This window comes from Triticum aestivum, chromosome 7A (genome assembly GCF_018294505.1).
Source record: "Triticum aestivum cultivar Chinese Spring chromosome 7A, IWGSC CS RefSeq v2.1, whole genome shotgun sequence".
Taxonomy (NCBI): Eukaryota; Viridiplantae; Streptophyta; class Magnoliopsida; order Poales; family Poaceae; genus Triticum; species Triticum aestivum.
In genome coordinates, this window is record NC_057812.1 from 237,560,512 (window position 1) to 237,578,914 (window position 18,403).

The window sequence follows — 18,403 nt, forward strand, 5'->3', positions numbered from 1 at the left end:
GCAACCCCTTCGACCTCCAGAAGAATCGGCTGGTGTCCTCTCGTCAGCCTTCAATGCTGACCCTAGCAGGAGCCATGGTTCATCCTTCGTACGGTAAACTGGAGAAACCTCCATACACGTTTCATCGTCATGCATGGTAGCGGAATGTACTAGATATAGACCACATCCACTATGTTGCAATGGATGGCTACCTTTGCTTCAATATCTACAAGGGTTGGATGAAGAGCAACATCCAAGTGTGCGGTTCAAGCAAAGAAGTATCAGCCAAGAGGGAGAGGGACAAGGACGAAGTCGAGGACGTGGACGAGGACTACGAGTAAGGTGGCAGTGTCGTTGCTCATGGTGGTTCTAAACTTCTAATGCAGTGTCTACCAGATTAGTTGCATAGTTTAATTTCAGGTGTGCTTAGTTTAATTTGAGGGGTGTGTTGTGCTGAGCCCCCAGTAGAACTATGTTATGTTTCTTCTCGTTACTTTAACTCTTCAGTATGTACATACTACTAGTATTTCTTTAAAAGAATTTAGCACCCCAATTAAGCACATGCTAGCTTTTTGAATAGTACTATATGCATAATTTGGCGATGAGCGCTCTCTATATGTACGACCTATTTGTTTAATTTCAATTTTTGCTCCATGGCGCAATCCATCGATAGTACTACTATACAAAAGTATACATCTTTTAAAAGGCTAGAGTACTGTTCATCACATATATAGCCAGTTGAATTCTCAACCTAGAACGACGTGCATGCCATGTAGTAAACCGATACGGAGGAAGTATAGTAAAAATGAGGTGATTTTACCGAGCGATCGACGGGGGAGCATGGCCTGTCATGCGGTCCCACGTGTCATGATGTACCAAGGTGATGCACGTGTCCCTCTTGAGGCAGAAGCAATACTACATGGTTTGAGATGATGGCGAACCGAAGTTTGAAATAATGGTCGCTTCGTCCGTCTGGGAAGGTGCGGCATTGTGATTTGACGTCTCATTGCTCATTACTACTACTGGGCTGGCACGAGTGGGGTGCGTCCCCCTGTTGTTCTGGACTGTTATTTGGTGCTTGACACGTCGACCTGGTTGCTATATGTCCCACATGTCGGTGACAGGAAATACATAATTCATGAAAGGGAGCATCGACGAAGGAGTATACTACAGAATTCATGAAAGGGAGCGACTTAGTTTTGGAAAAATCTGTTTTTACGGAGTACGTACCCACTAGGGTTTAAAGGGCTCATCTAAAAAACATTCGTTTTTCCATTTGATAAGTCTCAATTCTACTATACTAGTAGTAGTACCATTACATGTTGGATTTTGAGGTGCGTTAGATCACCCGACGCAAGCAGTGTCAAGAGGAAACTAACCAATGCATGTACAAGTTCATGGAAATTTAGTGGTCATTCATGCATTCGTTCTAATTAATGCATCGGTAAACATAACTTCTTGAGAAAAACGAGCGTACTAATTACTTGTGCAAACTATGAAATTAATTCGACCACTCACCGTCTACCTTGGTTGGAGAGATTTTGAAATTGAGCCATAAACTGGAAAGGAGGGAGTAGTAAATTTTGTCTCGATTACTATTTGTGGCCTTGTATAGATGCAAAATGTATTTTTTTTATAGTGGCCTTGTATAAGTAAATGGAGGGAGTACTAACCAAAGTACGTAGTAGGGACGAGGAGTAAACGGAGGGAGTAGTAAAATTTTCTCCTCGTGCTACGAGCCACCACGCGCGTGGGCGAGGGAGCGGGCGTAAAGGCGTACAGTAGTTGTAGTAGTAGTACTACTACTACTCGTAAGCAAGCTTCACCTCATCCCGCGAGCCACCGCGCCTGTGGGCGGGGGAGACGGCGTACTAAGCAAGCTTCTCCTCGTTTTGCGAGTTGACGGGACACATCAAAAGTACTCCAGTGTATAGAGCCTTGCCTCTAAGGTAGGCCCCACATGGTTTGCCTCTTTTGTTAATTTAACATAACGCGTCAAGTCGCAATTTGTTTGTTCACCCGTGGTAGACGATCCTCCCTCCACCAAGTGGACAATCAGTACACGTGCCAAATTACCACGTGGGCTGCCTTTTTCGTACAAAAATGAGCTCAATCGTGTACCCGCGCGGGTGTGGTTGGGAAAGAGACGGGAGTACGTGCGCCATGCGTGCACCTCTTCTCTTCGTGCACGTCCCCCACCTATGTGGGTGTGTGTGAGAGAGATACAAACCTAGACATAATGCGCCGTCCATCGCCATGCCTCCGCCCAGTCCGACTACCAGTCATCACCATGCCCCACTCTTCCTCACCTTATCTCTCATCTTTCTCAATCCATTTTTATATGCAAGGGGCCAGTATCAAAATTACAATTTGCGGATATACAAGCCCACTAACACTAATTGATGCAATATTAATGGTGTTTGCCTCGTGGTACTAGCAAAGGAGGACATTAATTATCCCTTGCATGCATGCGGAAGTTTGTAAAAAAATGCATCTTGATGTTCCGTGCAATGCACGGGCATCTTGCTAGTCCATGAAAACAACACATGGCAAAATTCCACGGCTAACGAGGGATTTGAATATGTTGGGAGGGGCTATTTGGATCTTGCCCGGGGTAGCCAAAATATTGGCGACCCTTTTGTCCACCGGTGCCTTTGCCACCGATGAACAAGGAATGGCTCGGGTGCTCATGCTGTCATGCATCCTCCAGCGCGCATGTTGGGTGGTAGGTGCGACATATGCCAACGGGTGGCTTATCATTGTGGGAACCAGTAAGACATCGCCGGTGCCTGGAAGCGGGATAAGGCGAAGACATGCACGCCGGTGGATCTTACCCAGCTTCAGGGCTCTCCGTGGAGATAACACCCCTACTGCTGCTCTGCGGGGTCTCCGCATGCTCACTAGATGAATCAGGTAGCTACACAACGCTCCTTGAGCTGCTTGGGGGAGGAGGAAGAAGGGCACGGCTAGCCTGCTTCTACTCCCTGTGTGGTGTCTAAAACTAGCGGGGGGTCCGAACCCTTTGCATGGGTGCTCTGGGGGGTTTATATAGGCCTACCCCCCGGGGGTACAATGGTAATCCGACTGGGCGCGGGGCCCAGCCGTCTGTGACTGTGCTCGCCGGCTTCTGCGCCGGCTGCTGGGGCCCGCCAGCTGGTGGGTCCCGCCGGCTGCCGGCCCCTTGGTCGACAGGCAGGCCCCACTGTCCAGGGCCTGGTCGGCGGCTGGTTACTGTGGCTTCATCTTGTTGACGTGAGCTTCATCGTGGTAAGCGTGGCTACAGTACCGCCGCCTGTCAGACGATCGTTGTAGCCTTACCGCGTCTTGTCTCCTTAATGGGGTGTCTTCTTCGAGAGAGGCGGCAAGCCGGCTGCGGGGAGCCGGCTCTGTCTTGGGCCGACTGGTTGGAGGCGTGGCCGCCTTCGGGCGTCTCTCTGCTCAAAGGGGCCCACCACCTGTGGGCCATGCTGGCGGCCCGTCGTGGGTGATGCCAGGGTCAACATGGCAACAGTGCTGCGCCGGACAGGTCATTCCTACCCCGTATGGCGCACTGTGCCAGGCGTGCTCCGGGATTCGGGGGTGGCGGGCTCTTCTGTAGCCACGCCCCGTCGCACCGCTGTTAGGTGGGTGCAAACTTTTGTGGGTACGGTCTGGACCGCTTTATGGGGAGCCGGCTTCTTGGAGTCGGCCTTCTCATGGCCGGCTTCTTGGAGTCGGCCTTCTCATGAGGGCTAAAGTCGGACCGCCTTCCGAGAACCGGCCTGGGTGGCAGCCAGCGAGGGGAAGGCGGCCCCATGTCTTTGATTATTGAGAGCCGGGCGGGCTCGTAACTTTTTTCAGAAGGGCCAGGGGAGCCGGCTAGGCTACCCATGGCTATTTACTCCGACAGTAGTCCCCGAAGCTGATCGAGCTCCGAGGCGAGCAGGGGGACGAGAAGCTTGGTCAGCTTCCCATCCTGAAGAGCCGGCTTTGCGGCCGTATGCCGACTTCAGAGAGCCCCGCGTCTTACAGGCGGGAGGAGGGGGACCTGCACGCTGAGTACGGGCACCCCCCGTGGCCACGTGGCAGCGGGATCCTGCGAGCGCACGCGCGCGACAGGATGCCGCCGCAGGCCCGGGCCCGCCACTCGCGAGCCTTGGTCCGGGCGCGGATCTTCCGTGGCCCACAGGGCCGCTCGCCTTCTCGAGGCAGTTTTGTTTCGCCGTTAAGGCTCAATCATCACGGGACGTGGGGAGTGGGCACGATCGATCCCCACGCTTCCCCACGCCGCGCCTCCTCGGCTCCGCCACGTGAGCCTATAAGTAGGGGGAGGAGGGAGAGCGACAGAGGTTCGCACGCTCTCTCCCGCTCCGCCCCTCTTAACCCTCGTTTCTTCCTCTCGCTGCCGCCGCAGCTTCCCGTCTCAGCGCCGTCGCGTCTCTACACCACCTCGCTCCCATGGTGTTGTCAAGCTCGTGGGACGGCTCCAACATCCATGACGACCATGTGGAGTTCCTCCGCCAGACTCGGCGCCTGCCCGGCGCCGACCTCGTGCAAGTCCGCCTGGCGCCGGTGACGGAGATCTCGCCGGCGCCGGAGGAGGGCGAGCGGGTCGTCTTCCGCTCGCACTGCCTGCGCGGCTTCGGCCTTCCGGCGAGCGGATTTCTGCGCTCTTTCCTGGAATTCTACAACCTCCAGTCGCATCACCTCACGCTCAATGCGGTGATGCTGCTGTCGTCCTTCGTCTCCCTCTGCGAAGGCTTCTTGGGGCTGCTCCCCACGCTGGAGCTCTGGGGAGAGTTCTTCCAGAGCAAGATCGGCACAGTCGTCGCCGGCGTGCCCGCCCCCTGCGGGGCCTTCATCGCCATGAGGAGGGCGAGCGAGAACAACCCGTTCCCGCCCATCCCCCTGATCCAGTCGGTGAAGGTCTGGCAGAGATCGTACTTCTACGTGAAGAACATCACCGAGCAAGGAGACTACATCAACCTGCCGGCTTACGTAGCCGGCCCGCCGGCTGGGAGGCAGCCCTCGTGGAGCTTCCGGTCCCGGTCACTGTCTCCGGCCGGGAATGCCGCCATCTCCCGGCTTCGGGTGATGATTCAGTCGGAAGGCCTACGCGGGGCCGACTTGGTGGCCGCCTTCGTGGAGCGCCGGATTCTCCCTCTCCAAAGCCGGCCCCATATGATGTGTCAGATGAGCGATCACTTCGACCCAAGCCGGCTGAGCACATGGGAAATGCCCCACGCGGAGGTGGCGCTCATGGTTAATTACATCGCCAACTGCAAGCTCGCCGGGGACTGGCAATACGGCAAGGCGTCGTATTCTCGCGCCAATCCTCCGCCCGTGGTAAGTTTCTCTCTTTATCTTCTTTTTGTCGTTAGCCGGCTTCATGATGGCCGGCCTCTGACCAGTCGGTTCTTTTGAGCAGAACCCTCTTCTCGCGCCGCCGGCCGGGGCGGCAGGGATTGAACGCCAGTACGCCCCCGACTGTACGGTGGATGACGTTGACGACCCGGACTTGGGGGCGACCACCATGGAAGACGCCGTCATGGGGGATAGTGCCGTGCCCGGAGGCTCAAGGTTTACCGCGAGCTTCGAGGACTGGCCGGACGATTTCGAAGCCGAAGTCGCCCCGCGGCGCCAGCCGGCGGCCGACCATCAGGGCGCGGGCTCGTCTGTCGCGCCGGCTGCTGGCGGCGCGCAGAAGCGCCAGGCCGCTTTAGGCCTCTTCGGCAGTCGGCCGAAGAAGTCCAAGCCCTCCACCGCGGCGACAAAACGAGACGAGGCGGCCGCGAAGGCGGCCCGCTTCCGTAAGGCGGTGAAGCAGCCTCAGGCGGTCTCGGCGTAAGTCTTTAATTGCCTTGCCGCATGTTCGTCATCATTCTCTTTCTCTTCGAATATTCTTCTTGACTTTTCCTCACTTGCTAGGCAGGGCGCCGCTTTCCCTTGAGGGGGGCCCGGGCGGCTCCGTCGTGGGGCCGGCCGGAGGGTCTTCGAGCTCCCGTCGCGTGGACCCCTGCCGATCTTAGGGAGGCCACAGAGCGGAACGCCCGCGAAGCGCGGGAGGAGCGCGAGGCGGCGGAGAAGGCGGCCGCCTAGGCGGCGAGGGAGTAGGCCGACGCGGCGGCCAAGGCCCAGACGGAGGCGGCTACCGCGAAGACGGAGGCAGAAAGCTCGCGCGACCAGCCTCCACTGCTCGCCATTCCTCTCCGAGCCGTAGCCCCCGACACCCCATTGCCCTTGGCTGAGGAGATCGTCCAAGACCCGCCGCTGTTGGAGAGGGGGGAGGACCCCGTGGCCTTTGCGAAGAAAGCGCCGCCAGCAGCGCCAACCGGAGCGGGCCAAGGCGGCCAATTGTCAGCGGCGCCGGAGGGGCCGACCGGAGGTGAGCCGGAGAACAGAGCCGGCCTCGAGGTGCAGCCGGCGATGGGCCGACGCGCAGGGGGAGGTGCCGCTCCGCTGGAGTTGCGCCGAGTCACGGGCGCAGGCCAGTCGGCAGAGGATCTGGAGGCGGCCAGCACTGCCATGTTTGAGTGGACTCCCAGCGGGGGAACTGGCGAGCTAAATGTGGCGGCTCAAGGGGTCCGGAGCCGGCTGCAAGCTCAGGCCGCCCTGCTGCAGCAGTTCACCCAGGAGTTCTTGTCAACGCGAGCCACTATCCGGGTGAGTCCTTCATTCTTGGCCGCTTTGCTTTCTTAATTTCTTCCATGGGGGCGCGTGAGCGCACCCACTGGGTGTAGTCACCGAGATTCAGGCCGACTGCTGCGCAGTCGGGTCGGATCTTTCTCGACGGCTACCTTACTTTGCTCTTTTCTGAACCTTCAGGAATATCACAACCTTCGTGTTGCCGCCTTCAACTCCCAGGCTCGGGAGCTGAGCCAGAGGACCGACGACCTGGCCGACAGCCGAAGTAAGTACTCAAACTTGTCTGTCTCCTGTGGGGGCGCGTCAGCGCACCCACTGGGTGTAGTCCCCGAGATTCGGGCCGACTACTGCGCAGTCGGGTCGGATCTTTCTTGATGACTCTTTTCTTATTGGTTTTTCTTTTTCCTTGTCTTCAGGGGCCAACGCCGACTTGAGGAAGGAGCTTGGCAAAGCGAAAGCCGCCCTTCATACCAAGGAGGCCGAGTGCGCCGCCTTGGTCCAGGAACGAGATCGCATAGCCAAGAAGTTGGCCGACCAAGAGGAGAGCCACAAAGCGGCCCTGCAGGCGGCGCAGGAAAGCGAAGCCGCCTTGATGGCGGAGTATGAGATCGAGGAAGCGAGTTGGTCTGAGACCCGGCGAGCCCTGGACGAGGGCTTCGGTCGGATCGAGGATTTGATCGATGGTAAGCTGCCTTCCTCGGCCCTCCCTTGCCCCTTGCCGCCTGGGTTTTTTGACTTATCTTGAGCTGCTGCTCGTTTTTTGGTGCAGACTACTTCCCCGGCTACTCCGCCTTCGCCACCCAAAGCATTGAGGCCCACCGCAAGGCGCGTCGTCAGGCGGGGGCCAACATCGCGCCGGATGCGAACCGGACACTTGAGGAGCAGCTCCTGGCTATCCAGGCGTGGTTGCAGCTGGCTCATCGGATGCTTCGCCGGCTCCAACGTGCCGGGGCGCAAGTGTTGGCCGCCCTCTGGCCCGGCGAGACGATCCCCCGCACCCCAAGCTGAACTGCCGACTGGCTGGAGGTCGCAGTTGGTCGCTTTGAGGCTTGGAAGGCGTCGGCGGCCCGCCTCGGAGCCGGGCGGGCGTTGGAGTTCGTTCGGGCTTGGTACCCAGGGCTGAGCCTGGACCAGCTGCGCACTTGGCGGATGGAGGCCAACGCGGAGCTGGAGGAGCTGAGGCCGGCTATCGCCCAGCGAGCTTCGACGATCGCCGAGTGCACCGACATCAGCGTTTTCGCACCCGAAATCGATGATGACGGTGTTGCTCAGCCGGAGGAGTGGTTCGGGCTGAACCCGGCGGTGGGCGAGGACTCGGCGGAGGAGATTGCCTCCAGCGATGAAGGCGAGGACGACGAAGAGGAGGACGGCGAAGACGTCGAGCCGGCTCATGGAACAACCGGCCGACCTCAGGCCGACCGTGCCTCCAGCAACGAGGCGCGTGGAAGCGCGCCCTCTGCAGGAGGCGGCGACAAAGCCGAAGCTCGCCAGCCGGCCGTTCCTTCAGCCGGCACGACCGTCTCCGCCAACCAGTCTGGCTCGTCGGCCGTTTCGCGAGCTTGACCTGCCGTTTTATCTTTCCTGCCTTGTTGTCTTTGAACAATCTTAGTTAAGTTTTCGCAGTTCCACCCACTGGGGGTGTATCCAAACTATGTTGAATGCTGGCCTCTCAGAGGTCTTTTTGTGTAAATATTATCATGTGCATGTTTGGTTTCCATTCGCGTATGCTTTTTTATCCTTAGCCTTTTTCCTTTGCCGCCTTCCCTCTTTGGGGAGGCAAGTACTTGAGCTTTCTTGGATTGAAGTGAGGTGAATGGAAACCGGCCGGCCGGCTACTCTGGTAGCCAGTCGGCGATGGGCGAAAAACCGACTTTTATTATGTTAGTCCATTAGTCCCTAGCCATTTTTCGTGTGGGCGCCCGTTCCTGCCTTTAACTCTTGCCAGCCGGACAGCCGGTTCTTCGAACTGCGACTTTTGGCAAGAGAAGGCTTGGGAGCCGGCACACTACTTGTCTGACTGCGGGTAGGACTTCTAACATAACTCCAGTCGGTCAGTCCCCGAGCCGACTAGTCGAACTCGGTGCCGGACGGAATAAGTAAATGACACGACAAGGTCATAAGCATGATACTTTTCATTCATAAATAAGGGATGGCAGTCCCCGAGCCCTCCTCGGGGAGCCTATTGTCTTGTACTTAATACAAAAGTTAGCGCGGTACATACTGCATTTCAACTGTAAAATCTTCGGAGGAGGTTGGTGTTCCATGGTCGTTCCGACTCCTTGCCGGAGTCGTCTCTCTTGCGCGCCTTCTGCTTCTGTGCGTCGATCAGGTAGTAGGAGTCGTTGCCTAGAGCTCTGCTGATGACGAAGGGGCCTTCCCAAGGGGCTGAGAGCTTGTGCTGGCCGGTTGTTCGCTGGATCAGCCGGAGCACAAGATCGCCCTCTTGGAAAGATCTTGGCCTGACCTTCCGGCTGTGGTAGCGGCGCAAACCCTGCTAGTAGATTGCAGACCGGTTGAGGGCTAACAACCGGCTTTCTTCCAGCAGGTCGACGCCGTCTTCTCGTGCTTCCTTGGCCTCCGCTTCCGTGTACATGGTTACCCGAGGCGAGTCAAACTTGATGTCAGTTGGGATGACCGCCTCGGCACCATACACAAGGAAGAAAGGGGTGAAGCTGGTTGACTTGTTTGGTGTAGTGCGCAGACTCCAGAGGACAGCCGGCAGCTCATCGAGCCAACTGCCGGCTAAGCGCTCTAGAGGTACGACCAGTCGAGGCTTGATACCAGAGAGGATGAGGCCGTTGGCTCGCTCAACCTGGCCGTTTGACTGCGGGTGGGCGACGGATGCTAAGTCCAGCCGGATACCTTGGGCTGTGCAGAAACGTGCCAAGGCTCCTTTGGCAAAATTCGTTCCATTGTCGGTGATGATGCTGTGCGGCACGCCGTACCGAGTTGTTAGGTCTGCGATGAACGTCACGGCAGTCGGCCCATTCAGCTTCTTGATCGGCTTTGCCTCAATCCACTTGGTGAATTTGTCCACGGCGACGAGCAAATGCGTCATGCCGCCGCGTGCCGTCTTGAATGGGCCCACCATGTCCAGTCCCCAAACGGCAAAGGGCCAAGTGAAGGGAATGGTCTTGAGTGCCGAAGCCGGCACGTGTTGCTTGGAGCTGAAGAGTTGGCATCCCTTGCAATGTTTGACTAATTCTTTGGTGTCATCCAAAGCGGTCGGCCAGAAGAAACCATGGTGGAAAGCTTTGGCGAGAAGTGATCTTGAGGCCGCATGGTGGCCGCATTCTCCTTGGTGAATGTCTTTGAGGATTGCAGTGCCCTTCTCTTGCTCGACGCACCGTTGGAGGATTCCAGTGACACTGCGCTTGAGTAGTTCTCTATTGACGATTGTGTACACTCCGGCTCGACGCTGGACTTGTCTTGCTTCTGTTTCGTCAGCTGGCAGGTCTTGGTTTACTAGGAAGTTGAGGATGGACTGAGCCCATGATGGAGCCGCGACTTCTTCTACTGCCAAAGTGGCTACTACCACCAGGGTGGGCGGGCTGGGCGGTGAGGTGCTGGAGTCGGCCGCCGGCCGTAGTGCTGGTGCAGTCCCCGGGCCGGCTACCGCAGTCCCCGAGCCGGTCGTGGCAGTCCCCGAGCCGGTTGCCGAAGTCCCCAAGCCGGCCGCTGAAGTCCCCGAGCCGGCTGCCGAAGTCGCCGGGCCGGCTACGGGGGTCTTGGGGTCGGCTACTTGATTCTTCGAGCCGGACCCGGCCGCATCGGGGTCAGGCGGCACGAAGATGGAATCGGATTCCGGAGACGGCTTGATAGACGGCTTGAGGAGGCATTGTAGAGCGACGCCGGTTGGAATTGCTTGCCGAGTGGAGCCTATTCGGGCCAGGGCATCGGCTGGCTCGTTGTCGGCTCGTGGTACATGGAGGAACTCGCATCCTTCAAAGTATCCGCTGAGTTGTTGGACCAGGAAACGGTAGCTCGCCATATTCGTGTCCTTGGCGTCCCAGTCGCCGGATGATTGCTGGACCACCAGGTCCGAGTCGCCATAACATAGGATCCGGCGAATGCCAAGTTCTTTGGCAAGCCGGAGCCCGTGTATGAGCGCCTCGTACTCGGCCACGTTGTTGGAGGCGGCAAAGTGGATCTGTAGCATGTATCTGAGCTTGTCGCCTTTGGGAGAGGTAAGGACGACGCCGGCTCCCAAGCCGGTGCACATCTTGGACCCGTCGAAGTGCATGCGCCAATGGGTGGAGTCGGGAGCCGGCGGTAGGTACTGGGTCTCGGCCCAGTCGACGAGGAAGTCGGCCAGTGCTTGGGACTTGATGGCAGTGCGGGGTTGGTAGAAGATCGTGTAGGGGGCCAGCTCGATGGCCCATTTTGCCACCTGGCCGGATGCATCCCGGCTGCCTATGATCTCGGCTAGCAGGGCAGTGCATACGACCGTGACGGGATGCTCTTGAAAGTAGGGCTTCAGCTTCTTGGCGGTGAAGTACACGCCGTAGCACACCTTTCGGTAGTGCGGGTAGTTCTGCTTTGAGGCGGACAACACCTCGCTCAAATAATACACTGGCCTCTGGACCGGCTGGGCTCGGCCTTCTTCTGGGCGCTGGACTACGATGACGGTGCTGACCACCCGACTGGTTGTGGCGATGTAAAGGAGCATGGGCTCTTTCTCAGTCGGCGCCGCGAGGACAGGCGGCGTGGCCAGCATCTTCTTCAGCTCTTTAAAAGCTTGGTCGGCCTGGTCGTTCCACTCGAAGTGAGTGCTCTTCTTCATGAGGCGGTAGAGGGGGAGAGCTTTCTCTCTGAGCCGGCTGATGAAGCGGTTCAGGGAGGCCAAGCACCCGGTGAACTTCTGAATGTCTCGAAGCTTGGTAGCGATCGCCATTCTCTCGATGGCCTTGATCTTCACCGGGTTGCATTCGATGCCGCATTCGGAGACCAGGAAGCCTAGGAGCTGGCCGGCTGGCACCCCGAACACGCATTTCTCGGGGTTAAGCTTGATTTGGAACCGGCGTAGGTTCTCGAACGTTTCCTTGAGGTCTCCCAACAGGGTGCCGCGTTTCTCCGTCTTCACCATAATGTCGTCCACGTAAACGTGAGCATTCCTGCCGAGCTGCTTGAGGAGGCACTTCTGCATGCAACGCTGAAAGGTGGCACCGGCATTTCTCAAGCCGAATGTCATAGTCAGGTAGCAGAAGGCTCCGAACGGCGTGATGAAGGCGGTCTTCAGGCGGTCGTCCGGATCCAGCTTTATCTGATGGTATCCGGAGTAAGCATCCAAAAAACTCAACAGCTTGCATCCGGCTGTGGAGTCTATCACTTGGTCTATCCTTGGCAGGGCAAAGGGATCTTTGGGGCAGGCCTTGTTGAGACTTGTGTAGTCTATACACATGCGCCACTTGTTGTTCTTCTTTAGCACAAGGACCGGGTTGGCGAGCCACTCTGGAAAGAAAACTTCCATGATGAAGCCGGCCGCCAAGATCCGGGCTATCTCCTCCCCTACAATCATGCGTTTCTCCTCCGACAGTTGGCGAAGGGGTTGTCTGACTGGCTTTGCGTCTTCTCGAACATGTTTGTGCTCGGCGAATTTCCTCGGAACACCCGGCATGTCCTTGGGGGACCATGCAAAGATGTCCCGATTCTCACGGAGGAAATCGGCGAGCTCGCCTTCCTATTTGCTGTTCAGGTTTGCCCCGATGACGGCAAACCTCTCTGGATGCTCGGGGTCAAGAGGTATCTTCTTCATCTCCTTGGCCGGCTGGAAAGATCCTTGAGCATCATGCTCCTTGGGGTCGGGGGACACGGCCGACTGCTTGCCGGCTATGGCCACGACTCGGTCCAGCATCTTCTTCTCTTCGGCAATCACAAGGGACTCGGCCAGCCGGCTGCTGGCCGCTGCGCACTCGGAGGACTTCTTGTAATCACCGGCTACGGTGATGACGCCTTTGGTGCTTGGTATCTTCATCTTGAGGTATGCATAGTGGGGAACTGCCATGAATTTGGCCAAGGCAGGTCGGCCCAGCAATGCATGGTAAGGGCTCTCCAGGTCCACCACTTCAAACCAGATCGCTTCCCGGCAGAAATGCTCCTTGTCCCCACATCAATCTTGATTTTGCCAATGGGGGCGCAGGACAGGCCGGGTACGATGCCGTGGAACACTGTCCGAGTGGGCGTGAGCTGCTTTGTCTTGACGTTTAGCTTCTCCAAGGTGTCACGATACAGGATGTTGATGCTGCTCCCGCCATCTATCAACACACGGGAGAAGCGGGCGGCGCGTTTGTCCATTGCAAGGGTGGCTTCCAGGACCAAAGCATAAGAGCCGGGAGACGGCATCACCTCCGGATGGTCGGCCCGGCTCTAGCTGATGGGCTTTTCTGACCAATGCATGTGTCCAGCGTGGTTGGCAGCGACCACGCCAACTTCCTGGCGCTCTCGGTGTTTGCTGCGCCAGTCTTCGGGCTGGCTTGTAAAGACGATGTAGGTTGCTTGCTCATCAGGGAACTCGTCATGCACGGCTCCGACTGCGGGCCGAGCGGCCGGAGGCGGCGGAGGCGGAGGCGGCGGGCCGGCAGGCGGAGGCGGCACGAGCCCCTCGCCCTTAGAGATTCGGGTGAGCCAATGGCACTTCCGGGTCGTGTGGTTGGACGGCTTCGCGCTGCTGTGGAAATTGCAAGGGGCGTCGAGGGTTTGCTCGTAGGAGAAGGCGGGCTGCCAAGCCGGCTTGCCGCCCTTGGGCTTCTTGGGCGCCGGTCGTTCTTCAGGCGGCGCATCTTCGACTGTGGCCACCTACCGGCTGGCGGGAGGCGGCGCGGGGCCCTTGCGCTTGTGGTCGTTCGAGTTGGGGTGTCGGCCGGAATCCCCAGCCGGCGTCTTGGGCGCCGGGTTGAGTACCTTTCCGGACGCGTCTACCCGAAGCTCGGTCTTCATCGAGGAGTCGGCGGTGGCGTACTTGTCCGCTATGTCCAGAAGCTCGTCGAGGGTAGCCGGCTCGTCGCAGAGGAGCTAGTGCTTGAGGAGGGTGCCTTCTCGGCATCCGGCTGTGAAGTATTCTATGGCTTGCACCTCGTGCACCCCTTCACAGGAGTTGCGGAGCTCGGCCCAACGTGTGAGGTAATCGCGAGTGGACTCGGCGGGGCCTTGTACGCACAAGGAGAGCTGTCTGGGCTTGGGAGCCCGCTTGTAGGTGCTAGTGAAGTTGCGGATGAAGGCTTCTGTGAAATCTAGCCAGCTATTGACGCTACAAGGCTTGAGGCTGTTGAGCCAGGTCCGCGCCGTGCCTTGCAGCATGAGGGGCACGTACTTCACGGCAACATGCCGGTTGCCGTTGGCTATGCTAACCACCGTGGAGTAGTCGATCAACCAATCTTCTAGCTTCATGGAGCCGTTGTACTTGGGAGTGTCTCTTGGGAGCGAGAACCCTTTGGGAAAGGGCTCGTCGCGGATGCGGGTGCTGAAACAAGGCGGGCCGACATCATCTTCTTCTTCCAACGCCAGGGATCGCGCCAGGCGGTCGATCCGATGGCGGGCGTCGTTCTCGTCGATTCCTTCGCGGCGGCCCAGCCGGCCGCTGAGAGTCGGGTGCGCCACTGGCGGCGGGGCGGGATATCTCTCCCCACGGGGCTGAGGCGGAGGCGGGTCGCCCCGCCATTCCATGGCTCGGGGATGACCGTCCATGTCTCGCTCGATGGAGATCCGGGTCCGGCTGTGGCTGGCAGCCGACTCCTTCTCGCGTCGTGCGCGGGTGTTGCTCGTAGCATCGTCCGGGACATCGCGCTGTGCTCTCGGCGCGGGGGAGGGCTTTCCGCGCGGGCGTCGGCTTCGTGTCGCTGCGCGGCTGCGTTAATCAATTGCTGGATGTGCCGGGTCATGTGGGGGAGGTCTTCGGCCTCCAAGCCGTCCAACTCATCTACAGCCGCCTGGGCGGCACGCAAGTTCTCGAGCGGAGTGGCATAGACCGGGCGGTCGACTCTCAGCGTGTCGGCGATGACAGCGCCATGTTGCTTGACAAGGCCGGCCCGGCTTAGCCCGCCCGGGGCCAGCGTGCCGAAGGCGGCACGGTCAGCTTCGCGCTGATAGGTCTCAGTGAGGCGTCTTACGGAAGCCAGCCTCCGGCCCTCTGCGAGGAGGGCGAGGCGGCGTGCCTCCAGTGCTTCGTCGTTGGCATCACCCGGGAGGGGAGCGGACAAGTCATGGGCCGCCGTGCGCGAGGCGTCGCGGGCGCTCTCGTCGTCCGGGCCGTCGTGGCCGACAACCATCACTTCGGTGGTGACGGCATCGCAGCCGTCAGCTCGAGGAAGCGGGTCGTTGTAGATCGTGACGTTGGTGGGGAAGGTGTCGTAGGAGGCCGTGTCAGAGTCGACAGGCATCGGGTCGGTGGAGCCAACCGACTCCAGGTCCGCAGCGGGCTCGCTGGAGACATGGAGCTGGCCGAGAAGGTTGGCGAGGTGGTCGGTGCCCGCATCGGAGGCGAGCTCGTCGGAGATGAGAGTTTCATCGAGGAGGTCGGCGAGGCCGCTTGCCGCGCAGACGCTGGTGACGCCTTGTAGCGCGTCGTGGCAAGCGCCATCGGGCGTGCCGGGCTGGCTACGCTCGCGGGGGAGGAAGAAGGTTCCTGTCCAGAACAGGTCTCCGGACGACGGTGCACCTGGCCCCACGGTGGGCGCCAAATGTCGGGTGGTAGGTGCGACATATGCCAACGGGTGGCTTATCATTGTGGGAACCAGTAAGACATCACCGGTGCCTCGAAGCAGGATAAGGCGAAGACATGCACGCCGGCGGATCTTACCCAGCTTCGGGGCTCTCCGTGGAGATAACACCCCTACTGCTGCTCTGCGGGCTCTCCGCATGCTCACTAGATGAATCAAGTAGCTACACAACGCTCGTTGAGCTGTTTGGGGGGAGGAGGAAGAAGGGCACGGCTAGCCTGCTTCTACTCCTTGTGTGGTGTCTAAAACTAGCGGGGGTTCAGAACCCTTTGCATGGGTGCTCCGGGGGGTTTATATAGGCCTACCCCCCGGGGGTACAATGGTAATCCGACTGGGCGCGGGGCCCATCCGTCTGTGACTGCGCTCGCCGGTTTCTGCGCCGGCTGCTGGGGCCCGCCGGCTGGTGGGTCCCGCCGGCTGCCGGCCCCTTGGTCGACAGGCAGGCCCCACTGTCCAGGGCCTGGTCGGCGGCTGGTTACTGTGGCTTCATCTTGTTGACGTGAGCTTCATCGTGGTAAGCGTGGTTACAGTACCGCCGCCTGTCAGGCAATCGCTGTAGCCTTACCGCGTCTTGTCTCCTTAATGGGGCGTCTTCTTCGAGGGAGGCGGCAAGTCGGCTGCGGGGAGCCGGCTCTGTCTTGGGTCGACTGGTTGGAGGCGTGGCCGCCTTCGGGTGTCTCTCTGTTCAAAGGGGCCCACCGCCTGTGGGCCACGCTGGCGGCCCATCGTGGGTGATGCCAGGGTCAACATGGCAACAGTGTTGCGCCGGACGGGTCATGCCTACCCCGTATGGCGCACTGTGCCAGGCGTGCTCCGGGATTCGGGGATGGCAGGCTCTTCTGTAGCCACGCCCCGTCGCACCGCCGTTAGGTGGGTGCAAACTTTTGTGGGTACGGTCTGGACCGCTTTATGGGGAGCCGGCTTCTTGGAGTCGGCCTTCTCATGGCCGGCTTCTTGGAGTCGGCCTTCTCATGAGGGCTAAAGTCGGACCACCTTCCGAGAACCGGCCTGGGTGGCAGCCAGCGAGGGGAAGGCGGCCCCATGTCTTTGATTCTTGTGAGCCGGGCGGGCTCGTAACTTTTTTCAGAAGGGCCAGGGGGAGCCGGCTAGGCTACCCATGGCTATTTACTCCGACAGCGCACGTTGGAGACGAGCTCGCACGAGCTATGTTTTTTTGTCCCACAACACCGCCCGAGCCGCCCGCAGACCGACCGCCGACTCGTAAATTACGCCATCCAACCGTAGCCGCACACATTATGACAGCAACTCAACCAACGAGACGAAATTCACACAAACACGTAGACAAACTGATATTTCATGTAAACAACAACGAAAATCATATAAAATACAGGATTTTCATACAAACATGACGGATTTCATTACACTCAAATGAACTACGCGGTGCTAGTTCTGGACAGCACATGTATATAATACCTGGCCTAAATGGTCGCCCGCCGATCGATTTGTGTTCCTCATGTCCGGCAGCACGATCACCGGACTGCCGGGAGCCCCAGAGGTATATGCTTCAGCGCAAAGGACGGCTTGCTTCCCCACTGCCCAACTGATATCATTGGCTGGTTCCAAAGATGATGGTGGCCGGCACCAGTTCGAGTTCATCACCGGCCACTACTTTGCCATGGCCAGCACCGGCTCGAGTTCATCCTAACATCCCCCTCCTCCGTGGAGCCCATGCGGGGTCGACGAAGGTCCTCGCAACAAAAGGATCCAGCAAGATACCTGCTGTGTACGCTGGCGTCACCTCCGCGGTGGCCTTCATGGGACCCAAGCGGCGGCGGCCTCCCGTGTTCTACTTCTCCTTGATGATGGCGGCGGACGCGGAGGCGCTGGCCACCGACTCGTCGCTCTTCGCGCACCCGGCTTCTGTCTTTGCTTGCATGGCGCGGCCGCCGACATGGGAGTCTCGGCCACAAAAACGGGAGACGCGGTATGAGGCGGCGGCATGGACGGCAGCAATGACGCCCGTGCGTCTCTCCTCGTCGAGCTGGCCTGGAGCAGCGAGTTGCTGAACCACGCACCGGCTTGGGGCCGCAACTGGCTCCGTCGGGCGAGGGGAGGGAGGTGGATCAGTGAGCTGCATAGCTCGTATCCGGTGAGCTACCCAGCCGGCTTGGATGCGGAATAACCACTGTTTGTAAGCCATTGTAAGAGTGGACAAAATGGTGGAGGAGATAGGGGAGCGGCGGAGGTGTGCGATTCTTGGCTGGCGTTTGGCCTCGTTTAAATAGGAGATTAAATAGACGGTGGACGGGAGGAGCTCGGCCGGCGCTGCGTTTAACGCCGACCCGGTCATGAAAGGACGTGTGTCTAGAGTGGGTTTCTCAGCTTCCACACGGGCGGGTTTCATGGAGGCGTGTTCAGCCGGGCGTGCCGCGAGTGGCGCCCTCGACTCTGACCTAGGACACCGCGACGTTCTTCCACTGACGTGTGGGCTCTTTGGGTGCATGGCCTGCATGTCAGTGACCCAACGCAGGCAGCGCACAGCAGAGGAACCTTTGGTGGGCCAGGGCGGTCAGAAGCGGGCATTTCATAAACGGATGATTGTTCATTGAGTGTGATGTCATCTTTTTCATGTAGATAAGCCTACTATGTTGATAGCCCATTCGATACGTTGTGATTCATAAAGACCGCTGCAAACATCAATGTTCTGCTTATCACATATAAGATTGATTAATACCCATAACAATCCATGTCCTTAACAAAGGGTGCATGCACGTATAGGTTGAGCGTGTGTCTTGCGTTGTGTGCTGTGTGCATGCAGGCGTGCGAGTGTTGCGTGCGTGCAAGGGTACGTTTCAGTGTTGCATTCATGGGTGCGTACGTGCGTGTGTTCATGAGTGCATGTGTACGTGTCAGTGTTGCACGCCAGCATGCGTGCGTGTGTATGTGTCAGTGTTGCACGCCAACATACGTGTGTGTCTTGCGTGCGTGCATGTGTACATGCGGGGTGAGGCTACACGTAAGTCGACTGACTTTTTCATCTCTGGTCATTAGATTTTCCAGCCGTTGGATACGAAATCAAGGGCCTCCAGTTTATCATCAAACTCCACCCCCCTGAGCCCGCGGCC